We start from the raw sequence: 25,002 nt of genomic DNA on the forward strand, positions 1-25,002 counted from the left end.
TAATTCCAACCATAATTTAAATATTCTGGAATATATTTATATGGAAAAATAAATTGTTCAACAACTTGAAGCCGGTTAACAATTGTAAATTAAAACAGTTTTTAAGCGTAGTTTATTAAATTTTTAAAAAACAAGCCATGCCTCTTTAAATGTAGGTTTTTAATCAATTACGTCACAATTTTTTATTTTTGTCAAATTTATTTTAAACCTTTTTATGTTGCACACAGCTATAAAATTCAACTCATTCTCACCCCGAAGAGATTCACCGTTTGGTCCGAAATGTACATCTGATAATCTTTTGAGGTGTTTTTAAATAATAATATTATAATACAGCTTATGCAACTGTTCCTCAAATTCGTTATTGCTGTATCTATTCTTTTTTGACCTTCTAAAAAAAAATAATTAAATTGTACAACTCACACCAAAGTTCTTCGAAAAACACTTTACATAAGTTTAGTTCCCCAAAATGCCTATCTGGTATTACTGTATCGATCCTTTTGGGAAACATTTTGCAAAAATAAAAAATAAAGTAAACCAGTTCAAAACGCTAGTATTGTGGTTACTTCGTTATCTACATTCATTTGTATTTCACTTTTAAATTGCTTTTGTTAGAAATGAATGGTTAAATTATTAGTTCAATACAATTTCTGAAAATAAACAATCTCGCTAGAGATTGCAAAAATAACATCAACAGTTGAATTGTACACAAACTAACGAAATGGTGCGGTGTCTCGAAAAACACTTTCCATCTATGTAGTGGCCCAAAAAAACTTGTGTCCCCGATCGCCGGATCGATTCTTTTGCAGAACATTTTGTTTTATTAGTATTAGGTGACATTGTTCGTTCTTGTTAAGAAAATTCTCTCTAGGATGTCAGATGTTTTTAACTTAATGTTGCTGGACATAGAAGGTTAAACCATTAATTCACTATAATCTTTAAAAAAAAAAAAAAACGTTTTCGGAGTTTTTTAATAAAACAAACTATACAACTGATGCAACGGTTCCTCGAAAAACACCTTACATGAATTTAGTTCCCCAAAATGCCTATCTGGTATTGCTGCATCGATCCTTTTGGGAAACATTTTGCAAAAATAAAAAATAAAGTAAACCACTTCAAAACGTTAGTATTGTGGTTACTTCGTTGTCTACAACCATTTGTACTTCACTTTGGTAAGTAATTTTAAATTGCTTTTGTTAGATATGAATCGAAAAAAAAACAACAACAATTGAATTGTACCCAAACTAACGAGATGGTGCGGTGTCTCGAAAAACACTTTCCATATATGCAGTGGCCCAAAAAAACTTGTGTCCCCGATTGCCGGTTCGATTCTTTTGCAGAACATTTTGTGTTATTAGTTTTAGGTGATATTGTTTCGTGCTTGTTAAGAAAATTCTCTCTAGGAAGTCAGATATTTTTAACTTTACCTTGCTGAACATGTAAGGTTAAACAAACCATTAGTTCACTACAATCTTTATAATTAAGAAAACTTTTCAGAGTTTTTTTTTTTAATAAAACAATTAAACTGTACAACTGACGCAAAAATTCCTCGAAAAACACCTTACATGAATTTAGTTCCCCAAAATGCCTATCTGGTATTGCTGTATCGATCCTTTTGGGAAACATTTTGCATTAAAAATACAAAATAAAGCAAACTAGTTCATAAAGCGAGTACTGTGGTTGCTTCGAGATCTACATCCAATTGCACTTCATTTTGGTAAGTTATTTTAAATTGCTTTTGCTAGATATAAATCGAAAAAGAAACAACAACAATTGAATTTTACCCAAACTAACGAGATAGTGTGGTGTCTCGAGAAACACTTTCCATGTATGTAATGGCCCAAAAAAACTTGTGGCCCCGATCGCCGGATCCATTCTTTTGCAGAACATTTTGTTTTATTAGTACTAGGTGATATTATTTCGTTCTTGTTAAGAAACTTCTCTCTTGGATGTCAAATATTTTTAACTTGATATTGCTGGACATAGAAGGTTAAACCGTTAGTTCACTATAATCTTTATAATTAAAAACCCTTTTCGGAGTTTTTTAATAAAACAAACTATACAACTGATGCAACGGTTCCTCGAAAAGCACCTTACATGAATTTAGTTCCCCAAAATGCATATCTGGTAATAATGCATCGATCCTTTTGGGAAACATTTTGCATTAAAAATACAAAATAAAATAAACCAGTTCAAAACGCTAGTATTGTGGTTATTTCGTTATCTACATCCGTTTCTACTTCAATTTGGTAAGTAAAGTTTAAATTGCTTTTGTTGGAAATGAATGGTTAAATTATTAGTTCAATACAATTTCTGGAAATAAATAATCTCGCCAGAGATTGCAAAAAAAAAAAAAATAACAACAGTTGAATTGCACACAAACTAACGAGATGGTGCGGTGTCTCGAAAAACACTTTCCATATATGCAGTGGCCCAAAAAAACTTGTGTCCCCGATTGCCGGTTCGATTCTTTTGCAGAACATTTTGTGTTATTAGTTTTAGGTGATATTGTTTCGTTCTTGTTAAGAAAATTCTCTCTAGGAAGTCAGATATTTTTAACTTTACCTTGCTGAACATATAAGGTTAAACAAACCATTAGTTCACTACAATCTTTATAATTAAGAAAACTTTTCAGAGTTTTTTTTTTTTTAATAAAACAATTAGACTGTGCAACTGACGCAAAAATTCCTCGAAAAACACCTTACATGAATTTAGTTCCCCAAAATGCCTATCTGGTATTAATGCATCGATCCTTTTGGGAAACATTTTGCATTAAAAATACAAAATAAAATAAACCAGTTCAAAACGCTAGTATTGTGGTTATTTCGTTATCTACATCCATTTGTACTTCAATTTGGTAAGTAAAGTTTAAATTGCTTTTGTTGGAAATGAAACACACTATTAGGCAAAATATAATTAATGAACATTTTGCTAGATTATAACAATGTATTAAGAAATGGAAAGACACAATATAATATTGAAGCAAATCATATTCCATTCCTCTTTCTTTAAAACTGGCAGGTGCTTGATGAGCAACCGCAAGTACATATTTGTTCTGTCAGTTTAACAAAAGTGCCATCAGAGTCACATGGGTTTTCTAACCCAACGACCGTTTTGGCATTGACAATTCTGGGGACAGTATTTATTAGTACCGGATCAGACATTGGTTTTTGGGATGGCCCATCTCCTGTGCCTACAATGTATTTGTTATTAGAGGCTGCTACCTTCCAGGCTTTTCTTATCAAATTGTCATATTTGATTTTAATTTGTTCCAGACTTCTAGAGCTAGAATTTTTTGCGTTAAATCGCATTAAAATTAGTTTCCAAGCTTCGTTCTACAAGTTTTGTGTGTTAACGTTAATCCATAGGCTATAATTATTATTAATATTTATACCTTTTCGGAGATATTCAGTTTGTCGGTCATTTTGCACTCGACTACGTCTTTGAATTTTTCAATTTCACTCAATAGCAGTAGTTCCTCATCTTTACTGTAGTTACAGCTACGATTACGTTTGATTTTCTACTCTATGTTTTCACAAAGGTTACAATTATACCAACATGAGGCTTTTAGTTTTAATGAAACATTAGTAAATTGACGACCAAAATGTTTACATTACATATTTAATGGACCGTTAAAGTGACAATTATTTTAATTAGTTAATTCTCCATTAAATTTTCATTATGAAATCGGACCTAAGAGTATAAGGAAACTTTATCTGCTGAAGATGGGAAATTAAATGCCGAACGTAGTGAGGCATACAACCATCTGAAACACATAAAGCTTCACTTATGCTCTGCTATTTTTTCTTCAAATGTATAATAAAACCTAATGATTTAGAAATAAATTCTAATTCGTGTTCAAAAATGGTGGCGACCAAATACATTTTTGAATGTTGCCATGACCACTTAATACACGAAAAAATTTGTCACGAGATCCGAATCCTCCGGATTTACATTAGCATCTCCAGAAATAGCTGAAGTCGCAAAAGCGGAAACGAAAAACTTCTTCCGACAAAGTCAAATGTCATATACGAAGCATCTTTCAAGAAATTTACAACTTGGTGTGCTAAAAAGAATGCTGTCATTTATATTCAAAGTATCCTTCTGGCGTATTTTTCTGAGATGGCCAAAAACATGAAAACTTCCAGTTTATGATCGCATCACTCGATGGTTAAATCATTATTGAACTGGAGATACGAAGTGGACATCTCAAAATACTTCAAGTTGTGTGTCTTCTAGAAGAAACAAAATGAAGGTTATTCTCCGAAGAAAGCACGAGTTTTAACAAAGAAGCAATTCGATGAGTTCATCTCCAATGCTCCAGACTTGGGAGCAAAGATAAAAACTTGATTTGATATTAAAACAAAATACATACTTATTTAAAATAGCGATTTATTAGTCTTATTAATATTTGGAATTGCGGGAGCATGTAGAAGCGATGATCTTTTTAAGATAAAATTGTGGATGCTATTGTAGATTTTAGTTCTACGTTACTGGTCAAAATTCTTGATAGCAAAACAAATAAACGTCGCACTTACACTGTGGTTGGAAAAGTTCAAGCATTAACCAAAGGATATATACAGGATTCATTAGCAAACAAAACGAATTGACAGACAGCAATAAATGATGAAGACAACAGCAGCAAATTTGTTAATTGCCCTAGTATTTCTAACAAAATCGTGAACTTTGATTAGAATAATGCAATTGATAACCGTGAATTTCGGTTCGAATAATGCCTTGAATAATGCAGGTAATAATAGTCGCATGGAAAAAATTTCATGAAATTGTATATTGGTAATTACTAGAGAGCGGATTTCTGTCGGGCTAGACAAGGCCAAACTCGGTACGGCTCGTACGGGATGGGAATTTATTCCAGTTACCGGCTGCACTTCGTTTATTTGAGATTAGAATAACGCTGCTTCGTTGCACTCTGCTGTTAATTCCAGTTCTCATTTACTTAGCCGTTTGATTAATAAATCGTTAATTGTATTTATGGAATCAAGTGACAATTAAATTCAGTGATTACCTATCACCCGCTACTGAGTCCCGGCGTTGCAGCGCGTCCCCACCTATATCGTGACGTAGCCCGACAGAAATCCGCTGTCTAGTAATTACATATTATTACAATCAATAATAAATAAATAATAAGAGTTAAATTTTGTAACTTTACTTACTTTTGCCTTTTTTCAAACTTCTTTTTTTAGTAACTGACAAGGTTATAATAATCCAGTAACTTAGACTTATATGCTTAGGGCCGTTTGCACCACTTGTAATTAACTTTAACTAAAACTTTAACTTCCTAGAAACGATTGTTGATACAATTTTATCTAACAAAATTAACTACATATTAATTAAAGTTAATCTGAACTCTAATCAATAATCATATAATCATAAAACAGGCAACAGTTCCTCGAAAAATGCATATGAAAGCTACTTTAACCTCACTTTTGATAGAAGATATTTTCCGTAAGAGGCCAATACTACTTTGCTACTTTAAAAAGCTTGTAACTATACTCGTAATAACTTATTAAAATCGATAATTTAAAAAAAAAATGGCTTGCCATTTTGCCTTTATGACCATAACTGGTTGTAAAGTAGTCATAAATAGGGCTTTTTCTTTTTTCCATCGTCTACAGATATAGAATCCCCCAAAGAAAAAATAAATTATTGCTAATTCTTCTACTTTTATCTTTTTACTGCACCTTTGACGAGTAAAGTGTATTCAGGACTTAGGTTATGTCTGCAGATGTGTGCGAGAAATTTGAAGTAAGTTTCATCAAATTTATGGAAGGCGTGAAATATTTCAGTGAAATAAAATATTTCACGTTTACAATACTACCTCTAAAATAGGTACCTACGGATCTTATTGTTGTATATATCCATAATATTTGGCAAATATTTTTAATTAAATAACAAAAAATTGGTCTAAAATCATTTAGACCGCTTCCTTGAAAAAGTATAAAATTTAATTTTCGAATGTTATTTTTTTATGATACGCCCTATAATTTACAATAAAGTTATATATGTACAGACTTCATGAAACGTCGAGAAAACCGGAAAGTTGTCATTCGCCCGATGGACCCTGTTACAGCTATGGGTTACGCCACTGTTTTCAACTGCGTTTTTTCGTCGCCTTTATTACAATTTTTTGCTGGCCCTTGAGTATGCGACGTCTTCCGCTATAACTTGTTTTGAATGGAAGGGATGAGCGATACCCAAGTCTGGTGCAATGGTGCAATATATCCGTTTATTCCAGCGGTTTTCAAACGTTCTTGAGTAGTGGAACCCTTTGGATTGTGTTATTATTTTTGGAAACCCATAGGTTAATATAGAAAAAAAGTGTTTTTTTAATGTCCGCAACTCTTTTTACATTTTGTTACAGTTGATATTGTAATGAACACACATATTATATTTTATTAATTTTATATTGATTAATAATTATTAATACATTTTTTACGTAAGTTTTTGGAAAAAAATCAGTGATATTTGTGTAAATTGAAAAACATTGAGATTTAACAAAGATTTCTTTATTTTACTATAAATCACCTCCAATTCAATGGCTTGGGTGTGCTTGTGTATTTTCACATAAGACTCTGAAATCGGGTTCTATTGTTGTTAACTGTAAACGCACTTCGTTTTCTGCATTTAATCGATTTCTGTACTTAGTTTTCATTGCAACATACGTCGAAAACGATTTTTCGCACAAATATGTAGTGGAAAATGGCATTAAAATTGTTGTAGCCCTTTTGGAAATTTCTGGATATTCTGTTGCAATGTTAAGCCAAAAATTAAGTAGATCTTCTCCACGTTTTGACAGCAAAGTAGAATCGGTAGCAATATCTATTAACTGTTCTTTTTCTTTAATTGCTAAATCATCAGATTTGTTATAATTTTTAAATGGGTCTTTAATCTAGTCATGATGAGCATTTTTTTCGCCTGGAAAATATTCTTTTAAAGTGGCTTTTAACTGGGCAAGATGTTCCAAAATACATAGTTTCACATTGTAGTCTAATTCTAGTTCATTTTCAATTAGAAAATTATTGAGTTGTACAAAACATTCTACATTATTCTTTCTTATAATTGATTCCCACATATCTAATTTTAATAGTAATGCATTAATTTTGTCCGAAACCTTGATAATATATACCGTGAGTCCTTGAAGGGATATATTAATTTTATTCAGTATTGCAAAAATGTCTGCCAGGTAGGCTACCAATTGGAACCAGTTTTGATCACGTAATTTTTGGGCATACTCAGATTTTCGTTCATTCAAATAAATCCTTACTTCATCTTTTAATTCAAAAAATCGGCTCAAGATTTTCCCTCGCGATAACCAACGCACCTCTGCATGTAGAAGCAAGGTTTTATAATTACTAGATAATTCCTCACATAACAACGTAAGTAATCTTGAGTTTAATCCCTTAGATTTAATGAAATTAATAATTTTCACAACTTCATCCAAAACATCTTTTAATAGTTTTGGTATTCGTTTTGCCACGAGTGCATTACGATGAAGGCAGCATTGAGAATGTTGCATGTGTGGAGCTATTGCTTTTATTCGTGAGACTACCCCTTTGTTTGAGCCCAATAATGCTTTTGCTCCATCTGTACAAATATGTGAACATAGATCCCAAGTTAATCCATGGTCTTCCATATATTTATTTAATAGTTCGAAAATTTTTTCACCAGTAGCTCTCTCTATTAGAGGTTTGCAAAAAAGCATCTTCTTCAATGGTAGAATTCCAAACATAACGGACCAAAACTATCAAAATCGCCAATCCAGCAACATCTGTTGTTTCATCCAATTGCATCGTAAATTGATGAGGAGAAGATTTTAAACGAGAAATTAATTCATCTTCACAAAATGATGACATTTTCTTAATCCGTCTTGGGATTGTAGTATCAGAAAGAGGTATGGTGTCAATTTCCTTAACATATTTTGCACCAAGCTTACATGTTATTATGTCTTTAACACAGGGTTTAATTATTTTTTCAGCAATCATATTTTCGTTTCTTCCTTGGGATGGATGAATCCTGAGATGCCGGAACAGATGTAGAAGTACTGGCTTCATTTGATGTCGAGGGATCAATGGGCCTTATCGTTGGATCACTTTCTGATCGCTTGAAAGTTACAATTTTCAGCCATTTATCCATTCTAAGAAAAATTAAAGTACAACGTTATTGTAAAATGTATAAAGAATTATGAACATCCAATAATTTTTCAAACGACAGTACTTGTATAATGATAATTAATAATAATCAAATCAATACTCCAGACAATATTTAAAATCCGTACTCACAAGTAATTCACACACGGCAAATACATACGAACTGCAGAAGTGCAGAACTAACCGATAATTGCTGCACATGTGCAAATCTGGCGAATAATTCTCAGAAATCTCATTTGTTTTGTCTTCTTAGAAACTGCATTTCTGCGAAATTCCGCGGAAGGTTTTATAAACGGAAGTAGTAGTGTTTTTTCTTATACATTAAAAACTATTTCGTTGTAGAAACATTAATTTATTTTTACATTTTACTGAAAAAATATTTTTCATTTTTTTTATTTCCCTTTACATTTTTCTTGGAATTTTGGAATTTAAATTTTTTAGTAGCTGGAACCTTAGGCAGAACCCCAGAAACAGGGCCGCGGAACCCCAGGGTTCCGCGGAACACAGTTTGAAGACCGCTGGTGTAGATAATTTATTTCGATGTTAGTAAAATCCAGATTCAGTGTTTTGTAATTTGGTCACTAGTAAATTTTAGTTTAGTTTCATTTTTTTTGTTTGTGAATTTCCCTACTCTAGCGGAAAAATAGAACGTAACAGTATATTAACAAAATAAAAGTTAAATAATTAATTACATCTGATGTCCAAACGTAACTAAATATTAAATTTTATGTACAAAATTAGTCCGTTCTTTGTTATTACTCGTTACTCGCCAATTTCTTTGCTTCGTCCAAGGTGCTTCCTTTATTTATGTTCAAAATTTATTTTGTTGACCCAAATTGTGATTGCTTTCTTTTGTCTCTGTTGATTTGCGATCTAGCCAGCCATTATGTGTTTAACTTGTCCGTCCTTATTCATCTTTTGAAGATGATTCCACCATGGTAGTTGCCCATGTTCTAAATGTGCCTACATGCAGCTTATTTCCAAATTTGTCATTCCGTTCATTAACTGACTCCAATATGTTTTGGTAATTTAATCTTCATAGATTGTAACTTATCATCCTTGGCGACAATATCGATGTTTGGCAGCATAGGTTTAGATTGGTAGGTATATTTATTGCTTTTGTGGGACGCCGTCATTTTTAACTTAGCTATTTACAATGCTCCTTTCCGGCTGGAAAATCGCTTTTTATATTATTAGACTTCCAAACGTGACATTAAATTTAGAGCTGCCACTTTGACGTTGCTTATAATGTGCACTGGCCATAGAATGCACTGGCACTCCCGAAGAGGCTGAATCCATGACTACAGACTACAGATGAGGATGAGACTGCTTGGTGATTATGAATTATAGTAAATATTAACAATTACGATCAAGTCTTTACGTTTTTACCTATGAAATGCCTGTGAATTAAAAAAAAGACTTGCGGCGTCACGAAATTTTGACATTACAATTTAAATTTCAAAGGTTTCTAAACATTTTTTTTATCAGACATAATAAATGTTACGTATTTCAACATAAATCTTTGGAGTAAATTATTATATTAAAATATTGGCCCACAAACTTTTGTATTTTACACGTGTTGAAAATGTTTTGGAAATGCTCGTAAATTTCTCGCATTTTCAAAATTGCATTTTCCAGACTTGTTAAACAAATAGCTATTGTATACGTTAATATTTATTTTTTGATCACTTGTACGGTATGTTTCAACGGCAGTAAGTCTTGTCTACTGGTTACTATACAGGGTCATCAAAATTGATTGAGAGAGTTGGTACCCCCTGTTTTTGACGTGAAGTTTGTCAACCTTATGACAGATTTGTTTAAGGTTATATGGCAATGAATTCAGTGGCGTGACAAAAATTAGAAACTTCAAATCTGACAACTAATGTTTTTACCAAAAAAAAAGTCGAAAAAAGACGCCACTGAGTTTTGAAATTTGAAACTTGAAACTTCAAATCTGACAGCTAATATTTTTATACAACTTAATAAACCAAATTATTCAAGTTCAGGTTTACCAACTCTCTCAATCAATTTTGATGACTCTGTAGATGAAGCTATCTACATTGACAAAATTTGAAAATAGGCTTCTTTGATGTGTGATGAATTTTTTCAACATCTCAAATTTGATAACACAAGCTAGAATTTTGTCGATCGTACAGAAAATTATGTATGCATCACGAAGTTAAGAGGTTTACTGATCTCAGACAAATTGGTGACTTCCCTTCGCTGCGTCTCCAAACTTTTGCCTTTGACCAGAAAACCTCCCTTAGCGCTCTTAATACTTATTAATATACTAAGAACCAATTGTTTCAATTTTATATTAGCACTGTAGCAACACACCATGTTTTATGAAGGATGAACGCCGCACTATTTATTTAATTCAATGAATGTGAAGAAACGCCGTACTTTACAAATGCTAAACTTCGTACTTTTATTCAATTTTAGATTTTAGCAAAGTGTTTACTCTATGTTCTCAAAAATTTGAAAATGCAGTGCTGTTATTATTAGTATTAGTATTCTATTCAAATTTATACAGTGGATATTTTTAACGCTGGCCTGGGGATTTAAGTGCTTCATCTGATTTGTAATTCACGCAATATCAGGTCAAATCTAGGAATGGAATAATTCCATATTTTCTCATCATCACATCGCATCTTATCTATAATTCGTCCATCATTGTCATCAGGGGCGGCAGGGTCGGCCACGCCGTACCAGTCATTTTAAAATACTTAGTAAGCGTTGAAATTAGAAAATAAAAAAAGAAATAAAGTTTGAATGTACGTTAGGATAGATCATATATATTAAAAATATATTTTATTATATTGTAGGTAGAAAATAAAGCATTTGTTGCTAATTTTAAATGCTGATAAACACGCTTTGCCGGCGAGATTTCGGCACGCCGTATCCAGGAATGCATTATGCTCGATGTTTCGACTTCGTAGCAGCTTACGGTTTCATCGTTCTCTTTGTCTAGCACACTGTAGTAGACAAAGACCTGGCGGAACGTATGTTGTGCCAGGTCCGGCGAAATCCTCCTTCGCCGTACCCAGCAACGCGAATTTAGTTTTTAAAACGCTTAATATTTAAGATAGCTAACCAAATTACAAAACAATAACGGCTTCGATGTTCTTCAGTGCATACTATTTTTTTTTAATAATAATTGTCGATTTAATACAATTTCCTGTGTATGAATAATAAACGAAAAAAATTACATTAAATTATCTAAAATTTTATTTTTCGTACATAACTTAGCTACAACATAAATGCGCTTTTTCTCTATTTTTAGCATCTAAGCGTTTTCAGATATTTCAGAAACGAATTTAAAGTTTTAAATCATTTTAATTTTTCAATTATTCAATTAATTTATTTGATAATTTGTCATATACATTAAAAAAAAAAATAAATGTAAATGAAGATAGTTAACAGTTGGTACTTTTATTATTACTTTTTTTTATATTTTTTAACTGCATGTCATTATTTAATTATTATTATTTAATTGTGGATGTCCGGGGTCGGCAAGCCGTATAGCCGCCGGTCGACGGGGAACTCAGTAAAAATAATGTTTTCGGTGGTTCTCAATTAATGATAAAGCGGAACAAGTAGAATTAAGGATTAATAGTATTTGGAATCAAACTGACATTGTCAATTTCCTATAAAAAATTATTTTAACAGGTCGAAACATTTGAGATGTTTTGTACATCCTGGCACGTAAAATGTCAGTGGTTAATGAGTAGCAGCCATACATTACGAAAATATATAACACCAAGGTGTAGACTCAAAATATTTGGCCGACCCGAAATTTTGACCCACCAGCCGCCACTGATTGTCATTATCATCACAATAATACCTACTAACGTAGGTAAAGTCGAAGTCCGTGGTCGAGGTCATTGAATCTGTCACAACTATAACCTAACTTTAACTGTGTTTTGACCAAACTGATTATCATTGAATCTATATCTGCTTACAGTAAAAAACAGTAAATAATAATGGAATACCACTATGTCTAAAATAAAATGCCAATTTAATAATCACTGCAATGAAACGTTTGTAGTAGATATATTTGGTTGATTGTAGAAATGGTTATGTTCGAGTTACACACAAGAAGCTCAGATCAGCAGTTCTGTAGCACTTACAGGTAATAATAATAATGTACCTAAGAGCTACGTATTTACCACTTCGTGAATCCAGTTTGCTGTTATAAAGTGTGTACATTTTATAGGTGGCGAAGACCCTAAAACGCAGCATGTGAATAGCAGAAGTCTTGGAACGGCGACGACTTGTAATAAAATTTGTTCAAAAAGGAAGAATTATTCTGTGTGGCAGAGGGAACTACACCTCAAGCTTCGTAGTAGTTACTGATTACTGGACTACTTTAAATAAATGATTATATCGGAATTCGAAAAATTGCTGACAAAAGTGCTTGTGCTAGAAGAGAGAAGCTAGTATTAGTGCTCTTATACCAAAATGTGTGACCAATAGATTACTGTGGTAGCCACAGGTGGTAGCTATGATGAAGCAATCAAAATATTTTCAACTGTACTAATACAGTCTATGATTGGTGTAGAACGTCGTATAAAGGAATGAGACCAGCGAACCAGTAACTAAGTGATTTATTGACAAGTGATAAGTGAAATGAATAAGGATGTCTCTCAATGTTGAGAGTGAATGAAATGAATGCTGACTGACTGAATGTTAATGAGTAAATGACTACTGAATGAATCTTCAGTGAATGCATGATTACGAATAAATGTCTAGAGAATGAATGATTTGGCTACCCTATGTTCAAGGGAGGGGGTGGCTCCGGACACCCTTACGGGTAAAGGGGTGAAACAGCCACCGCCGGAAGCGCTAAAAATTGGAAAAATGTAATTTCGATTTCCTAGAAATAAGTCTATCACACTTCAACATTGGGTTGCAGAAATCATTAAATGTATCTTTACTTCATGCATCTATGAATGATTATTATTTAAGCTATTCAGGCATACAAAAGACGTCTTATTAATTATGTGAACAAAACTGCCCTACTAAACAACAAGTTTGTATCTGTACTTTTGATCAGTTTCACTTTAATACTATTTGTGTACTCAGAACACCTTAATCTAGTAATAAACATTAATTTATATAGTTATTTATGTATCAAGTGCCGAAAATAACTCTTTGCATGTCAGCGAGGCCGTTTCGGCGTGAGAAACATACATTTTCTGTGCTGCTTTTTGAAATACATACATTCAGTTACTACTTTCATTAACAAAAACCAGTGACATTACCTCCGTTGTGTTACACGTCAATTTTATATTATTCTTTTAATTTATTATAATAGCTATTTATGTAACACATAATAGTACATAAACCAGGTCTTTATTGACAAGCCGATTTTAGTAGACGAGGGAGCGTAGCGACCGAGTTGATAAAAATAAAAAATAAGGAAAACCAATTGCAAAATAAATTTCTGAAAATCCAGTCTACTTTTTTATTGTTACTACAGTAACCCATTGTCTGTTTACACAAGTGAAAATTATTTTGATTTTTGCTGTTTGCGTTTAAAGTTGAAAAATGCAAGCTAGTAGATCGAACCAAGCAGAAAGTGAGATAACAGAGATTGCTAGGAGTGTTAAAGAGTCTTTACTACCATCAAAATCGAGACATTCATACGAAGAAACTTACAACCTTTATCGGAAGTGGTGCTCTAAAAAGAACGTTAAATCAACGTCGGAAGAGAGTATTTTGGCGTATTTCACTACAGAGCTTTCCTCGTATGAAAAGACATGGGGGCTGGCCTTCATCAACTGTAGCGGAGGGGTATATTGATGAAACTGTTAAAATTAACGTTGCGGAAAAAACTCTAGGCAAAAATATTTGGGAAAAAAATGTTGCTGAAGATATGTTCAGTTGTGGAAAATCAGAAGCAATAATAGAAGCAGTGATGAACTATACGTTTTCTGGTACTAGTTATGTTGTAAATATTAAACATTGCGATCATGCCTAGATTATTTTAGTTAATAAGTTTGATTGTATTCACGAAAACTTTAATAAAAACAAGTGTAAAATAAAGTTGTCTTTGTTGTACTAGTACCATAAAGTACCACATTACGGCCGCTAAATTATAAAATAAAGTAATATTTATAGAGCAATCGGGCATAAACACTTTAACAAGTATTGTTAAATATTCTTTATAATACTACTAACTTTCAGTGTATGCGTTATCCCATTTTTCTTTATTTCAATCAAGGTATGGGATGTCTGGACCTGTATGGTCGCATATATACCTCTAGCAAAGACAAGAACCACACGAGTTCCCCAAAATGCCAATTGTTCTTATTTCTGTCTAAAATCTTATTTTTGAAGCCTTTTACAATAAAAAAATACTTAATATGAATAAATTAATTAATTAACTGGCAAAATAAGCAATTTCATTTTTAGTTCCCCAAAAGGATCGCTGTAGAAATATATATATATATATATATATATACAGGGTTAGTCACGAGAGAATTACTTCTGAAAATTATTTTTACGCAACCGAAAATACTAATACCCTGTACCACTTGATATTATCTAAATTTAAAATGAAATGCCTAATCTATGATTGCTTTGACTTTGGCAGTGTCACTTTGACGTTAATTATTTAAAAAAATTTTTTTTTCATCGTTGACTCGCCTTTAGAGCCCCATTGGATCGACGACATACAGTCAGATCAATCTGGGCTATACTGAAGCCGTAAGTGCTCTACTAATGTTGTTCGCCGCTAATGTACATGTGTTAATTCACCATGTCTGCGTCACCTAGAGCCTCTTCGAAGTGCAAATCTGCAGCCTCTGGACTTCTTCGGCCATCCATTTACAAAAAAGCCGTAGCATCCCCCCAAAATGCCCAACATTTTCAACAGATTAGTAGTTAAATTATTTACTTACTTGTTTGAGTTTGTGTTGTAATCTTTGAATAAAATGCCGTAAAAGAAATTTTTAGAAATAATTTTCTCGTGATTAATCGGTTGCAAAAGATCAAGAGGCACACTGACAAATTTATTAGCGGCGCCGGAGGAGATTTCCGACTGGCTGCGGTACCACCATGGACACTCGCGTAACCTCCTTTTCCACAATTGTCAAAATGAAATTGTCAAACTCAAAGCAATCATGGATTAAGCATTTCATTTTAAATTCAGTCAGTATCAAATGGTACATGGTATTCGTATTTTGGGTTGCGTAAAATTAATTTTCAGAAGTAATTCTCTCGTGACTAACCCTGTATAATACTCGAGAACTACCGTGCCCGAAACACACCAAAATTTTCACGTACGTACGAGTTACGAAAACACATGCGAAGAAACGAAACGTCAAATTCAAACTCAAGAACGGACGAACGAGCTATGCGGTACCATCAAAAAGAGCGAATGCGAACGAAGTCTACAATTACGTCACGGTGCCATGCGAAACTTACTGTGGTGAAACGCTCGTGTGTATAGAAAGTATGCCTCTAGTGCTCCTTATGCATTTACTTAATTTTTTATTTCAGATTTCTGTATTTATTGACATTGACTTTTTATCCCAGTTTGAACAACAATTGCAAATAGAACGTCAAACATGAAGAAGTTCTGTTTATGCGACAAGACCAGTAAACCATTCTTTGAATTTCCAACTGACCAACATTTAAGAATCAAATGCAATTTCAAAATTACATCGAGTATGTTTTTTATTGTCGAGTTACTAGTGTTTTCTATTAGCTTAACTGGCTGGTTTGAGCCCGAAATTTTTACAAGAGGTGTTTTTGGTATTTACATTTACTGGTGAAGTAAGCTCTCTGTTACATCATTAGTTTGTAATATTGTTTGTAACCATAACCTCTGTTTCGCGTTCAGAGGTTTTATGCACTTTCTACTTCAGATTTTTCTGCATTCTTTTTTGTTAAAGTTCTTAATCGAACGATAGAGAAGTGTTCCCCTTTAGGACACGCAGTGTACTTCTAGCGCTGTTCTTTACTTCGTTTATCATTGTATAAAGCTAACGTGTGAAAATGATTATTAAATGCGGCAAGCGTAACCGCACAATTAGTCGGTATGAGGCTTATATTGTTTGCATTAAAAGTTGCCATTCGAATTATCACTTAACGTGTGTAGGTTTAGATGATGACTCACTCGATAAATTACAACAGGACGGAACACTTTCATCGTGGAGTTGTAGTTTTTTTTTTAATAAGAAATAAAGATGACTTCTTGGCCTCCTAGCGCCACTTATTTGTCGATCATACCATTTTCCATAATACAAGTAAACATGGATGACCATTTTCTTTGCCTGGCAATCAGAATGTTAATCTGCCTGTTGAAGAATTTATGCGTGTAATTGAAAATGTTATTAAAACTCACACCAAACCTCCAGCTGATCAAATTGGAGAACTAACTACAGAAAGTCAGTTATTATGTAAAGAAAATTCTCAGTTACGTATGGAAGTTATTAAGTTACAGAAAAATTTGCAACCGCGTAATCTTTTTGGAAAGAAATTGAGTCAAGACGAAATAAACCCCAACACTTCATATGTACAGACTCTAGTAAAAAATTCACAAAGTACAATCATTGTTAAACCAAAGGATAAGAATCAGTTGATCTCTAAAAGTAAAGCCGATATTATCACTAGTCTTATTCCATTAGCATCTTCTTTAAATGTTAGTTAGTCACAAATCTGAAAGAACGTGGTACATTACTTGGTTATGATAATATTGGTAAACTTAAAGAGATTGAAAAGAATAAGCTTTCTAACCCTTATGACATTCAAGCAACTAAACCATTACGTCCTAAAATTAGAATTTCGGGCTTCTTTCATAACATCCAAGAGGACAATCTATTAACTTATCCTAAAAATCAAAACGAGTTCATTTTTGATGAAACTTCCGAATGTAAGCTTTTAAAAATCTATCCAACTAAGAAAAATGTAAATATCTTCCAAGCATTAATTGAATATGATATTTATTCGTACAAAAAAGCTTTAAGTAGTGGTCATTGCCTTATTGAATTAGATCCCTGTTCAATCTTCTGTGCTCTTGAAGCTGCGCGTTGCTTTATGTAAATGCAAAGATTACAACCATTCATCTAAGTCCTGCAAGAGCAAAATCTCATGTCCTCTGTTGTGCTACTCATTGGGATTATTCATCTTATTATTTAATCAGACATGTAAACACAAAGTTATTAATTATAGTTTTGGAAATTTCATTCTACCCTATAAAATTTTATTGACAATAACAAGACAGACAGTAGTACAGTGGTAAGAAATTTTTATAGCTCACACCAGTTCACCCGAATTTGTTAACATTTAGAAGGTAGTTGTATACTCATAAAATAGTGCTCATTTTCGTTCGCGAGTAACGATGGACCCTGTGCGGACCTGGATTATTCTGATTTTTAACATCTGGGGAAACCGGCACGCGTTAAGTTGTAAATATGTGTTGCTGTTGTACTACTGTCCGTCTCGTTATTGCCAATAAAATTTTATAGGGTACAATGAAATTTACAAAACTATACTAATACATGTACTTAAAAATCTTAAAATTTTGAACGGCAGTGTGCGTTTTGAAAACTATATAACCCTATAGTATTTCGGAGACTATAGGTAAACTCCGTTCTCGCCCTGCAAAAGTTCAGGTATTTTTCTTAAAGCAATTAAATAAGTTTTGAAAAGTTCAGAACTTTTTGGATTTGGTCTTCCCCAAGATTTATAACATAAATGATGTTTCAATTCTGTTCAGAATTTATTCAATTGGTTTAAGACGAATGACTGTACCCCTTGTATGTACCTAACTACCTGATATTTGAACAAAATTTACACCACACTTGGAATCCAACCTATTTTGATAAATTGATAATAATACACTTTCGTATAACAATAATATGACAAACACATTCTGTTTGGTAGCAAATTCAATATTATAATTGTGAAATTAAAATAATTAATAAGTATCTCTTACGATTATTTACTTTATAATACACAAATTTCCTAATTTGCATATCGTAATGTTCAACTTATTAAAGTATACTAGTTTTAGTCATCACACGATCGCATATTTATTCAAACTATGAAAAATACATAGCTCATGATTATATTAGAGCCATTTCGCACAACATTCAGTTAAGGCTATGTAATCGCAAAATGTAATTAGATATCTACAGGATGACTGCGAAATATATGCAAATATTTTAACCACGGCATCCCCTACCCTCGAAATATAGAAAAAACAATTTAAAAATCGAATGGGGCAAAACCCCCATGGACCACCCTCGATACGAAGGCACTGAGCCACCTTGTAAACAGAGTTGGAAAAACGTTGGAATAAAAACGTCGTAAACACTTTCAGTTTCAATTAAAAGTAAAACCGACTTTTTGCTGCTTATGATTCCCTCATTCATGCATTCATTCATCGTGAAAGGTCAGTGTGAAAGTTTTTTGGGAATTTTGATTCTGACGGATGTTTGGTCCTTGTCAGAACGATTTTACATTGTTTATTGGAACAGAAATAAAAGCAACTTAGAATCCTACTACCTTTTTACAAGAAATGTTGAAAATGTTGTCCTTGAGTAGCAATACAAGCGTCAGAGCGTCGCAAGAGGTTTGTTGATAGGTAAAAAAACACCGGAGTAGCGGCTGCCACTTTCACTTGTTGGAGCTCTTCGATAATTTCTGGACACTGTTAATTTCCACAAACGAATTGTTTCATCCAACCAATACACGTTTCTCGAAAACCGTCTCTTGAAATCGTACTTGTTGACGACTATGTGGAGTTCCATCGGACAAAAAGTGAGTTACACAACGTGGACAATCAGCGGGCTCCAAACCGTGCACATTGTCAACATGGTATGGTTGTGACCGTGTACTTTTAATGTAGGATGCACTACAAGCTGCGAAAATCCAATTTCTTCTTTCTGTCCCATCACGACCACTATCGTGAGTTTGAGGTTGAAGGTACCATGATCTCGGAGATGCTGTACCACTGATACAAGTGTTCGCGCACACAAATTACCATATCGACACACTCTGCATTGGAAAACTGAAACCAAAAGTACATATAATGAAACATATTCAGTGTTTTCGAGTTGAGCCTTTTCTTCACACAATTTTGTGATGACCTAATCAACATTAATTTACAATCAACACGTATATCACCTTGCATTGGTGCAGTGTAATTAATACTAAAAATAACTGTATTGTACCCCCAAAATTATCTGCGAAAATCGAGTGAGTCGTTCCATCAATTTTTAATGATTAACAATTTACCATGCTTACAATAACTTTAAAACGTCTGCAAGATCTCAAAGTATTCATTTCTGCAACTCTTGAGTTATTCAATAAAATAAATTGACTGGCCCATACATTTTTTGAGTCACTGTAAAAGCAAATCTAAAAAATATGAATGCAATGATAAATTACGAGAATACACTGATGATATTTTGCACATTTTAGATAGGATTTATTCGGCAAAATTTTGAGATGACGTCATCAAGTGTTTGGGCTTGATAAACAGATATATTTTGATTAAAAAGCTACCATGCTTACAGTAACTTCAAAACGTCTGCAATATTTCAAAGTATTCAGTTTGCAATTCTTGATTCAATCAATAAAATAAATTGACCCAGTGATTAATTGTTTTGGGACACCCCGTATAAGCAAAACTAAAAAAATGTTAATGCAGTGATAAATCACAGGTAAAAACTCATCATAAATATTTTGCACATTTCAGATAGGATTTATTCAGCAAAATTTTCAGGTGAGGTCATCAATTTTTTAGGGGGAATGAACAAATACATTTTAATAAAAAAATTACCATGCTTATGATAACATTAAAGCATCTCCAAGATTTCAGAGCATTCGGTTTTGCAGTTCCTGATTAAATCAGTAAAATTAATTCACCCATTCATTAATTTTTTTGAGTCACCCTATATAAGCAAATCTAAAACATATGAATGGAATAATAAATCACAAGTATAGACTCATCCTCTTTTGGACATTTTAGATAGGATTCATTTGGCAAATTTTGGGCTGACGTCATCAATTTTTTGGAGGGGATAAGTAAATATATTTTGAATAAAAATTTATTATGCTTATCATATGTTTAAAACATCTGCAAGTTTTCAAAGCATTCGGTTTTGCAGATTCAAAATTAAATTGTAGGTGAAACGAAGTTCACCGGGTCAGCTAGTCTATATTAATAAAAATGAATCGCCGAAATGTATGTACGCTCATAACTTCAGAACGGCTGCACCGAATTGGACGATTCTTTTTTTTACGTGTTCCTTATTGTCGGGACAAGGTTTATATGTAAGAAAATTTATAAAAAATAAGACGGCTAAAAGATAAAAACAATTTTAAAATTTTGTACGGGAATCGCCACTTCGAATTAATTTGAATAGTTGGCGTTCCTGACGGACCTGTCGTCTGACTGACGTGTCATACAAAACTATTTCTTCTGTGCGATTGTGAAAAGTATATTGCATTTCAAGTCATTCTTTGTTTTTTCGTAAAAAAAATTGGTCTAAAGAGTTTAGACAGTACTTCCCTCGCTGTCGGAAACTTGACTACTGCATGCCTATTGCGTTTTTTTTTCTCATTACATTTTTGTATTGGGAATTTAAAAAAAAATGCGATGAGTCATCAACATTTTTGCAAGGACACGTATATCAGTTGGGATAGATGTAGTGTAATACTAAGAATAAAATTATTGTATTCCCAAATTTTCGGGAAAATGAATTGGGTCGTTTTGAATATTGGTTTGTAATAATCAATAAAATAACGAAACAATTTACTCACGTATACGGCGCCGGCGTGTACTAGGAGAGGCAACTGAAAATCGTTAATGTATAAGCATTCTTAATTTAAGACGACAAGCGTAACATAGCATACGTGAGAGTCAAACAGGAAAACTGTAAAAAAAAACGATGGTCGCCTAGAGATTTTTATTGCTTCGACTTCCGCTTATTATATAAAACATTGGGTTTTATTTTAATTTTTGACGGTAGAATTCACAATTGGTTGATTATAAACACGTCTATACCACATTCGCGGAACCTAGTCAGCGCACAAAACAAATGCACGTCTGTAATGTTAAAGTAAATGTAAATAAGCGTGCTACCCTTATGTTTCAACCGAGTTTTTACTTTACAAAATTTTGTGTCTACCAAATTGGGTTGGTCCGATGTAATACTAACAATAAGTGTTGCCTTTAATTTAATCAATAAAATAAATTTACTTATTCATTAATTTTTTTTTGAGCCACCTCTTAAGCAAATCTAAAAAAATTGACTGGAATGATAAATCACAAGTACAAAATCATCATATTTTTTGCATTTTAGATAGGATTTATTCAGCAAAATTTAGGGGTGACGTCATCAATTTTTTTAGGGGGGATGAACAAATACATTTTGAACAAAAGTTTACCATGTTTATGACAACTTCAAAATATCTCCAAGGTTTCAAAGCATTCGCTTCTGTAATTTCTGATTAAACCAATAAAAAAAAATCATGCATTCATTAATTTTTTTGAGTCACCCTTTATATGCAAATCCAAAAAATATGAATGGAATGATAAATCACAAGTACAGACTCATCATATTTTTAACATTTTAGATAGAATTTATTCACCAAATTTTAGGGTGACGTCATCAATTTTTTAGGGGTGATGAGCAAATACATTTTGATAAAAAATTTACCATGCTTATAATAACTTTAAAACATCTCCAAGATTTCAAAGCATTCGGTTCTGAAATATCTGATTAAACCAACAAAATAAATTCATGTATTCATTAATTTTCTTGAGTCACCCTTTATATGCAAATCCAAAAAATATGAATGGAATGATAAATCACAAGTACAGACTCATCATATTTTTAACATTTTAGATAGGATTTATTCACCAAATTTTAGAGTGACATCATCAATTTTTTTAGGGGGGATGAGCAAATAAATTTTGATACAAAATTTACCATGCTTATGATAACTTTAAAACATCTCCAAGATTTCACAGCATTCGGTTCTGTAATAAATCAATAAAATAAATTGACGCATTCATTAATTTTTTTGAGTCACCCTGTATATGCAAATACAAAAAATATGATTGGAATGATAAATCACAAGAAGAGACCCACCATATTTTGTACATTTTAGATAGGATTTATTCAGCAAAATTTAGTGGTGACGTCATGCATTTTTTAGGGGGGACCACCAAATACATTTTGATCAAAAATTTACCATGCTTATGATAATTTTAAAACATCTTCAAGATTTCAAAGCATTCGGTTTTGTAGTTCCTGAGTAAATCAGTAAAATAAATTTTGCGCATTCATTAATTTTTTTGAGTCACCCTGTATGTGCAAATTCAAAAAATATGAATGGAGTGATATATCACAAGTACAGACGCATCATATTTTGTACATTTTAGATAGGATTTATTCGGCAAACTTTTGAGCTGACGTCATGAAGTTTTTGGAGGGGATAACCAAATATATTTTGACTAAAGATTTACGATGCTCTTTAGAGTCTTAAAACATCTGCAACATTTCAGAACATTCGGGTTAGCAGATTCAAAATTAAATTGCAAAATGTTGTTTTATAATTTTGATTTTTTTTCCAAAAATCTGGACGTTTCGTGTAAAAACTCAATTCGGAGTCGTAAACTACATGTATGTAGGACTATGTTATTTTATACAATTTAAGACCCATTTACTATGTACAATTTTGAAGTGACGTCATCGCATTAGTGGTGGGGATGATTAGACAAATTTTGGTTAGCGTTTTACCATCTACATGATATTCGTAATATGAGTACAAAATTTCACAACAATCGGTCCAGAACTTTCGGAGATTATCTGTCTAATAAAAATCTGGGACGGCAGACAGACGGACAGACAGACGGAAATGGGAGACCTATTTCTTCGTCTTCTAGGGGTCATGAAAGATCGAGTAAACGTAGAAGTAGAGAGTCGGCCGACGGACTCGATTACAATACTTTCTTTGCTTACGCTCGGGAAGTAAAAATTGCACATTCGTGTTTTAAACAAAGGAAAAAGTTGGTCGAAGGTTGTTTAGACAGAACTTGCCTCGCCCAAGGAGTACATACCATGAAACATTTCCAGCATTTTCGAAAATTATAAAATTTAATTTTGCAAATTTTATTTTTTTATGAGAACCTCTATATGTTGAAATAAACAAATGTATGTAATGTCAAAGTAAAAGGATTAAATGTTAAAAGAAAAAATATTCAAACTTACCGAATTTACAATTTATTTACTTGATGACATCACCATCATTTGAAATGTCCATTTGTTTTTTTTCATTTTGGCTTTTCTCGCTTTTCTCCTTGTTATTTTCATGGTATCTTAACTATTTTATAGCTCAATGTCTTTTTTCTTTGTGCAGGTTCTGTTTGCCCTATATTCCTGCTGTTATTTTCGGTTGGTTGATTTTAGGTATTCTGAGCCTCTTTAATTTTTGGCGGTTTTTTCTTACTCTTTCAGTAGATGTTAAAGACATTTTGATTAACACAGCAAAATCAAATTATTGGTAGATTGGCGGTTGTCAAGACTAATTATTTAATTTCAAAGCTAAGCCACCGAAAGAACATTATCCCGTTTCGGGTAAGTAACAATGCGATTTTTAATAATAATCACAAGGTAATTTCAATAAAAGTACAATGAAAATAGAGAACGAGAATGAGAAAAAGAGATAATGTAACTTGATTTGCAATGAATAACATGAAAATTAGTTACTTACACCAATTATCACATATATCAGAAGAAAGAAGTGTAATATTTTTTTAAAGATAATGTTGGGGTAAGTATTGATTGTACATTATTGTCAATAAAGGTGCACTCTTTACGACCGTGCTTTATATTGTAAGTAAATAAAGATATTTACTTTGTTTCTAGCAATGCTAACGAAGATATAATATCTAGCATTTCTTTGAACAATTATATTATTTCTCAATAACAAGAAATTTTTACTGCGGGTGTTATGGTATTGTAAAAGCAAATATATGCCAGTAAAGTTTTTAGAAGTACTAATTGTAACATTTAGATTAATTTAACAATTTTCAAAAAAATGTGCTGAGGTTGACATTTTCGTGGCATTGCCCAGTAATTATGTAGGTCACGAAACATTACCAGCGCCGCGTATAACAATTTACATTTAATTTCAAATAATTTTTCCTAGACACTGCTACCACTTGGGACAGTGAATTTTTGCCAGTCACATAATCATATTGTGAGCTATTCCCCATTTTTACTTCCCGAGCGTAAGCAAAGGAAGTATTGTAATCGAGTCCGTCGGCCGACTCTCTACTTTTACGTTTTCTCGATCTTTCATGACCCCTAGAAGACGAAGAAATAGGTCTCCCATTTCCGTCTGTCTGTCCGTCTGTCCGTCTGTCCGTCCGTCTGTCCGTCCGTCTGTCCGTCTGTCCGTCTGCCGTCCCGGATTTTTATTGGACAGATAATCTCCGAAAGTACTCTACCGATTGTTGTGAAATTTTGTACATATATTAAGAATATCATGTAGATGGTAAAACGCTAACCAAAATTTGTCTAATCATCCCCACCACTAATGCGATGACGTCACTTCAAAATTGTACATAGTAAATGGGTTTTCAATTGTATAAAATAACATAGTCCTACACATGTAGTTTACAAATCCGAATTGACTTTTCACCCGAAACGTCCAGATTTTTGGAAAAAAAAAATCAAAATTATAAAACAACATTTTGAAATTTAATTTTTAATCTGCTAACCAGAATGCTTTGAAATGTTGCAGATGTTTTAAGGCTATAAAGGGCATCATAAATCTTTAGTCAAAAAATATTTGCTTATCCCCTCCA

The 25,002-nt window shown here is 32.7% G+C and overlaps 1 protein-coding gene and 1 long non-coding RNA gene across 2 annotated transcripts in view; both read left to right on the forward strand.

Annotated features, from left to right (window-relative positions):
• Positions 1-25,002, forward strand: part of LOC135132619 (protein borderless) — a 204,528-nt gene that overhangs the window by 13,961 nt on the left and 165,565 nt on the right. The window lies entirely within an intron of this gene.
• On the forward strand, positions 11,592-13,622 carry LOC135132615 (uncharacterized). The gene is made up of 2 exons (XR_010281071.1): positions 11,592-12,297; positions 12,382-13,622. It is a non-coding gene; the product is annotated as an uncharacterized LOC135132615 (long non-coding RNA).

The sequence above is a fragment of the Zophobas morio genome, unplaced genomic scaffold (assembly GCF_036711695.1).
Source record: "Zophobas morio isolate AGI-343-1 ecotype UQ-CSIRO unplaced genomic scaffold, CSIRO_AGI_Zmor_V1 ptg000002l, whole genome shotgun sequence".
Taxonomy (NCBI): domain Eukaryota; kingdom Metazoa; phylum Arthropoda; class Insecta; order Coleoptera; family Tenebrionidae; genus Zophobas; species Zophobas morio.